This window comes from Poromitra crassiceps (assembly GCF_964638095.1).
Source record: "Poromitra crassiceps genome assembly, chromosome: 7".
Lineage (NCBI taxonomy): Eukaryota > Metazoa > Chordata > Actinopteri > Beryciformes > Melamphaidae > Poromitra > Poromitra crassiceps.
The window spans coordinates 54,924,330-54,931,125 of NC_139628.1; positions in this window are offsets into that span (position 1 = coordinate 54,924,330).

The following is a 6,796-nucleotide window of genomic DNA, read 5'->3' on the forward strand; positions in this document are numbered from 1 at the left end:
CACAGACACACACGCACACGACAGCAGCTACTTGTTGAAGTGACCAGTGCAAGTTAGTGGGCAATACGGGGCAGTGGCCGTATTTGCGGCCTCATATTAAACCTATATAAACCTCATATTCTTCCTGGTTTCACTTCTGTGATGTGCGGCTGACGGTCATTTAAAAATTTTGACGGTCATGTGCAGGGGCGGTTCTAGGCCGTTTTTGGGTGGGCTTTAGCCCACCCAAAAATAGTCTCAGCCCACCCAAAAAAATAGAGGCAAAAAACCCTTTTTTTTTTTTTTTTTTTTAATCCCTCTCCAAATCCATGGTGGTCATTAGTAGCAGTTTCTGACTACACTCAATGCGCTGTGTGCATGTTTCCCCCCCCCTCTATGTTCTTAGGGTGGGCTGAGACAAAAATTTAGGGGGGTTCAGCCCACCCGAAAAGTTTCTAGAACCGCGGCTGCGCATGCGCTCCCTCCTCCATCTATCTGCCTAATCCCACATCACTTCACACAGGTCACACACACAGTACAGCAGCGAAGTGGTCCTCCACAGTCCACACAATCGTTCTCCCCACTCATGATCAATGAAACTGAGGTGAGCATTGAGCAGTCAGAGTCGTTAGTAGTTACTTAATTAGCGCATATTGATATGCAAATTAGCACGTAACGTTGTCGTAGGCTAAACAAAAGAACTTGTCACTGTGCCTGGCAGACAAACAGGTGGACTGGAGGAAGGTAGGTAGGCTACCATGGCACCAGCCAGCCATGTCATGCTAGCTCGCAGTAAGCGGGTGTAAATGGATGTGATGTTTTTTGAGAAACATATGGGCATAAGTGACAAACATTTTCAAACGGGTCCCTTGTTATCTGAATGAAATTAAGCCCTTCAGAATCGCAAGTGGCTGCTTTACACAGCCTGTCTGATGTGATGATGACGATAGCTTAACATGCGTGCATGGCATCACTTATGTCTTGCTGTGATGTTAGTTCAGTATCTCAATAAAAGTTCTTACAGGCTTGTTATTTCCCTCTAAGGCAGGGATGTCAGAGATACGGCCCACGGGCCGGATCCGGCCCACGGGCAGGTTTCATCCAGCCCGCGAGATGTTTTGGCATATTAAAAAAAAAATATATATATATTATTATTATTATTAAATTTGCACCCCATTATCATGAACTACGTGTGGCTAATAAGCAAGCTAAGAGTTCATTCATAAGTTAATTAACCTGCACTACAAGGAAGTATGTCAGTAGGTCATCAGGTGTAAACAAAGCCGCCATGATGCCACGCTGGAATTGAATCGCGCATTCAGCTACCTACCAAAAAACAAAAGAATCAACAAGATCAGGCGCGGACTGCATAATCGGGTACGTCTGGCAAATGCCCGGTGGCCTGGCCTGGCCTGGCCTGGCCTGCAAAATAAAAAATAAAAATAAAATTGTGCCCGCAGTGAGGCCACTCACTGAACAGCAGGCCAGGCGCCGCCTACTGGTTTACTAGTGGTTTTATTACTTTATTCAGGATTAAAGTGGGTGCATCTCATTGTAAAATTGGACTTGGCCCAAATTGGGCTTCAAACGGCCCAAATTGGGCTTCAAACGGCCCAAATCGGGCTTCAAACGGCCCAAATCTGGCTTTAAACAACCCAAATTGGGCTTCAAACGGCCCACATCTGGCTTCAAACGGCCCAAATTGAGCTGTAAACGGCCCACATTTTTCTGACGCCGGCACGCGCGTCGGCCCGTATCGGCCTGGCCTGCTTGGTATCTAATGCCCGGCCTGAATTATGATCCCAGTCCGCCCCTGAACAAGATGCTGTCGAAAAAGAGAAAGGTTGACACGGAATGCAGGCAGTTTCAAGAGAAATGGAAAGAGCAGTATTTCTTTTGTGAAGTAAATGGGTAAATAAGTCGAATTGATTTTAGTAAAAAAAAAATCCAGCCCCCATGAGGTCTCAGTTGAACAAATCCGGCCCTCTACCTAATATGAGTCTGACACCCCTGCTCTAAGGGAGTGCAAGGCAGATATTTAAACAGCCTTGTTTGTGTACAGTACCAGTGGCATGGGAGTAATAAAAAGGGATTAAGGACCAGGACCCCTGGTGGTCAGTAAGATGGGCTGGTTGAGCCAATGTTAAAATTATCTTTATTTATTATTTATTTTTGCTTTAAAACTATTTTTTAATTTTCTGCTTAAAGTTCATGAAAAAAGTGGCATTCTTGTTTTTTCACACAATAATTTCATAATACCATTTGTAATGCCACCGTTGTAGTGCTGTTGTTCAAAATTAAAGTACATTTTCTCAGATTTATTGGTGTCTTTCTAGTCACACAATTTAATAGTCAGTGTTTCCCATACACTGATCTATTTGTGGTGGTACACCCTACATAGATTTTGACCCCCACAAATACTGCCACATATTAATTTCAACTAGTTGACTGCAAACTCCTGCTTTAGTGCTTACAGTATATTATTATCTTGTCGGAATATTATTCCAGCCAATAAGTTAGGAAGTTCCCTTTTGATTTAATTTTACTTTTGTTTTGCCTACAAAGCAAAATGTTACTTTACTTGAAACTCCCCTGAAGTGATTTTGGTATTATTTATGCAAGCATAATTCTACCATATAGTAACCTGTATGCAGAATATATATAGTATATATAGGGAAACAATTATTTTTTCATTGCTGTAAAACCACAGAACGGTAAAGAAGATATTGATGTGTGTAGTTCTTCATAGATCTAGTCTCTTCATTTTGATCTCAAAGTGCGCCAGTTTGATCCATTTTTACTTGAAACTGTACACAATTTTCTTCCGGGGGGGCATGCCCCCGGACCCCCCTAGGGGTTCAGTGGTCCATCACCTTTGGGTGGGCTGAGCCCACCCAAAGCTCTGATGCTAAAACCGCCCCTGGTCATGTGTCTGTATCCCCTCCCCCACATGAACAGAATTATAGTGGCCAGAGCCATATTGAGAGAGAGAGAGAGAGAGAGAGAGAGAAGAAAAATGTACTCCTAATATGAATCTTGATCATTAACTCATTCACCGCCAGTTTAGGACTGCCAATATTTAGCACAGGCCAAAGATTTTCATAATTGTTGGTCATCTTTCAAGACCCACAGTAAATTATCTATTAGCACCAGAGTGATTTGCAATACCTCAAAATGAAGATGTACGTCTCTGGGTTCACCAGGAAAAAAAAAGTGAGCTTTTAGCATGTTCTGTACTCTACTTATAGCCATTTATATACACCCTGTTTTCTACCCAAAAGGTCTCCCTGAGAAAATAAACAGGAGAAAAGGCAATTTTTGTAAAAGGGCACAATCTCAGGCAGAACTCACTCTCAATTCTTTTATTTTGAACTGTATTGACATCAGACATGTAAATATTATTCGTTAGGACACAAATGACAAAAAAAAAATATATATATATATATATATACACATGAAGTGCTTTTTTTTTTACATTCAACAATACAGTTTACTCGGTGTGAGTGAGTGTGCAGACAGACAGACAGACAGACAGACAGACAGACACACCGACAGACAGACAGACAGACAGACACACACACACACACACACACACACACACACACACACACACACACGATCCCCCTTTTAGATTTCTAACCCCACATAGGATAAGCAATAACCACGCCCTGTGGCGCTGGGATTGGCCAGGAGCAACACTGGAGGGCACGCAGCCCAGCGATTTCATGAACCAACTGAATAGCTCTTGAGAAAGGACAGCGGGCTGCTGTGACTGCCGCTTCTGCCTTGTGCCTTGCTGTTGTGTGTTTATTTTGTTTATGTTCTGGTCCACCCGTCCTCGTCCATGTCTCCCTGTCATATCCTCCCTGAAATCGTTCCCGTTTTCCCCTCGGCTATTCAACACGTCCTCACCGCCCTCGCAAACTGATCGATCATTTCCTCATTCCTCCGATGATCAAACACATCTCTTGATTACTTTCTCCCGTTTTCTCCCGGCTGGCACAGAGGAAGGCGACTCCAGCTCGTGCAGCGCGCCGAGGCGCGTTTCAATGGCGTTTCTCCTGTCTGCACAAGGAAGCGTTACCCGTTTTCTGCTTTTCCTCTTGCTCAATTTCAAAACAACAGCTGCGGTATGTGTTTGTTCACGTGTTGTCTTAGATGGTAGGGACATGATACTCTGTCAGAGGCTGGGTAAGTGTTTGAAATACGCCCTGCAGTAATAAAAACAAAAACACGTCAAACACGTCATTGGCGGGGAGGGCTATTTCTGATAACACGTCAAACACGTCATTGGCGGGGAGGGCTATTTCTGATAACACGTCAAAGACGTCATTGGCGGTGAATGAGTTAAGAGAGTCGTTTTTGACTTTTGAGTGAGGGGGGGGGGGGATCCCAGTTTCACAGCTGCTTAAGTGGACAGGAAAAAGGTTTTCTGGACCGCAGGGCATCACGAGACTTGCAACACCACGCTTGGCCACCATGTTCCATTGACTTGAAGGCTGAGACCGTGAGGCTGGCAAGGCTGGTGTGGCACAAAGGAAAGCGGACAGAGTAACGATCACCACGCACACAGTGCTGACCAGGGTCATTTGAGCTGCCTCCCTTTCAACACAGGTAGCCTTTGCCAGAGCACTCTGCCTCGCCAATAATGATATATCTGAGCTTTATTTCCTTCAAGATGGAGTCTAAAAATAAAGGACAGGAATGATCACGATTATATATCAGGACAGTTAAGACTGTCGGATGTTAAAAGGTCAGGTCAAATGTGATATGCAGCTGTCTCTCCACCGTAGTTATTTTGCTGCATCTGTTATAATACGGTATGAAAAAAATAAACTGTCCACAAAATATGAAAGTATGCAAATATACCACTCATAAAACAATATACTCTCAGAAATAGAAAGCCCTCATGTCAACGCTTGACCTTATGTTGACAGAGTTAATGCAGGTGAATTGAAGGGCAGGAAACGGTGAGCAGCGACGGTCCTTAAGTAGACGCTAATCGAGAGGTTCCCACTGGGGCTTTTAAAGAGCAACCATAGAGACCAAAGATGGACAATAGGGGGGGGGGGGGGGGGAAACATAGTTGACACCTCTTCACTGCACAGGTCAGAGCAGCTAATGGCCTTTTCAGAGAGCACTGCCGCCACAAACAAGCCATATAGCCCGAGTTCACATCGGCACGGGCCACTTCAGCGCGCGGGCGGGGGTGCTTTTTAGAATGGAGTGGCCCATTCCGCTATTTAGCGGTCAAGCCAAACGGATTTAATTGTGTTGGCTGAGCAGCAGAGTGCTGCGACAGAAAGAGTACAGACAAACAGCACACAAAGAGAGGGAGTACGGGGGGGCGCGAGGGCCAAATGTGGCAGCTTTTAAAAGGCATTTGCAAAACCATTAGGCATTGACAGGGGGGGTGGGGGAGGGGGGGGGGTGCAGAAAAAGACATGAAAGGTGGTGTGTACCTTTTATCCACAATGACTCTGCTTATCATGAAAAGGGCCCAGCGTTTGATCATAGTGGCGGTGAAAAGGGCCCAGCGTTTGATCATAGTGGCGGTGAAAAGGGCCCAGCGCTGGCCGTTGCTATTCGCTAAGACAAAACATCCTTATCAAACCTCATCTCTACTACGAATAAAGCGTGTCAAATTCCACTTATTGGAATTAACTAGAAATATTGTGTAGGTGTTGTGCTGTTCCCTTGCCCACTTCTTTGTCCCACCACCCTACTACCAATCACATCCGGCATTTTTGAAAGACCCTGGAAACCCAAAATAAATATGCATTTTGAGTTCTACACACCACAGGAACATATAAGCCACCAGCCAAATTTTGAACGATGATGAACATTGCAAAGTATATCAATTTAGGTTTGAAAGTCATGGAGAAACGAGGCAGAAGGGCGTAAGAAAAGGGAGGGCGAGAGGTGGGGTGGGTGAGAGGTGGGGTGGAGAGTGGAGTTCGATTGCCCTTGCTGGCTTTGGCTAGTTACTGGGAACACGCATATTCAGACAGAGTCGCAGCGGGCTGCGAGGGGCACAAAGGTTTTGTCGAATAGACAACTGCAAGCTACGTCACTGATTGGCTCCTCCTAGTGATGTCACAAGGAGGGGAATTTGAAGCGGTTCAGCACCGCCCAATCCCAAGCTGCCTCACGGAAAATTGTCAATATTGAGAAATGGCGATATTTAGGATTTGGGTTGAAACAAATGTCTCAAACTTGTTGAGGCTTATAATTGCTCACATAAGACCCTAGATTACATAGTTAGAAGGTTTTTGTGGATTTCGGTTTCCAGGGTCTTTAAACTAAACCGGTGTGTCAGTGTCAGGCCAGCCACCATGTGATCGCTCTTCTTCACCACACTAACACAATAAAAGGAATTCTCCTTGAGAACGTATTGAATTTAACTTGAGGATTCCTGCATTATGCCCTGTATGTGCAACTCTCTTAACCCATTGATACCTGATGCAGCGTTTGCGTGCGTATCCCTCATTTGTGTGTGTATCCCTTTAAGACCGCTAACCGCGTCGACACGGTTCGCGGTCTCAAAGGGATACACACACAAATGCTGCATCAGGTATCAATGGGTTAATAGACTGCAGTGTACTGTAAGTGTTTAGTATCACAATGTGTATATGTGTGCGTGTTTGTGTGTACTGTAAATGTGCCTAGTTAGACTCAACCATCAATAGACCTTTTGGCACGATTAGTCACTCACCTAATGTCTCTAATCGCCATGTCTTACTAATTGTGGTGATGTCAAGAGAAAAACAATCGATGTCTGAGCCATTATTACTTTCAATGATTAAGCTGACACTTT